The sequence below is a fragment of the Egretta garzetta genome, unplaced genomic scaffold (assembly GCF_000687185.1).
Source record: "Egretta garzetta isolate BGI_Z169 unplaced genomic scaffold, ASM68718v1 scaffold689, whole genome shotgun sequence".
Lineage (NCBI taxonomy): Eukaryota > Metazoa > Chordata > Aves > Pelecaniformes > Ardeidae > Egretta > Egretta garzetta.
Window position 1 is genome coordinate 25,110 of NW_009260804.1, and position 754 is coordinate 25,863.

The 754-nt window shown below is 67.2% G+C and overlaps 1 protein-coding gene across 1 annotated transcript in view; it reads left to right on the top strand.

Annotated features, from left to right (window-relative positions):
• Positions 1–754, top strand: part of MAN2A2 (mannosidase alpha class 2A member 2) — an 18,866-nt gene that overhangs the window by 14,549 nt on the left and 3,563 nt on the right. The gene's annotated exons all lie outside the window — the stretch shown is intronic.

Below are 754 nucleotides of genomic sequence, written 5' to 3' on the forward strand. Positions count from 1 at the left end.
GGCGTCTTGGGGCAGGAGCCCATGCTGGGCTCCCCCCGGCCCGTGGGGCAGCACGGGGGCTGCCAGGAGCCTGGTGGCGTTGGGCAGCCGGCCGGGTAGGTGCTGTGGGCTGGAAGCTGAGCTCGCCTGGAGCTTGTAGGAAACACGAGGCTGTTTCAAAGGGCCTCGGTCTGTGTCTGGTTTTGATTCTTGCGCCAGTTGCGCGGGGATGTGGGATCAGTGCTCCATGGGGGAGTGGGATCAGTGCTCTGTGGGGGAGTGGGGCAGCACCCAGGGGCAGCAGGGAGGGAGCTGTGGCCAGGGCCAGGCTGGGTGGGCTGCCAGGGCTGTGCTGTGCTCTGCTCTGTGGCGTCCCTGCCCTGCCGGTGTTCCCGGGGCTGAGCCAAGCGTGGGGCCCCGGGCACGTGTGAGAGGTTGGTAGCATGGCCCAGCCCAGCCGTGCTCAGGAACAGGCAGCACCTGGCAGTGGCGGGAGCAGGGGGACGAGGTGCAGGCCAAAGTCAAGCAACTGCTTGTGTGGATTAAGCGTGGGAATGGCGTCTCCCAACTTGAGTGCCTTTAGCACCCTGTCGGTGTGAGCACAGCAGCCTGGCCTCCATTCGGCTCTGGCTGCCAGCAGCCGAGGGGCAGGTGCTGAAAGTCCCTGGGGACCCCCTGGCACCCCAGGAAAGGGGCCTGGCCCAGCAGGGAGGGTATGGGGGGACAGCATCTGCTGCAGCACTCGCAGGACCAGTGCCGGCTGCTCTCCAGGCTG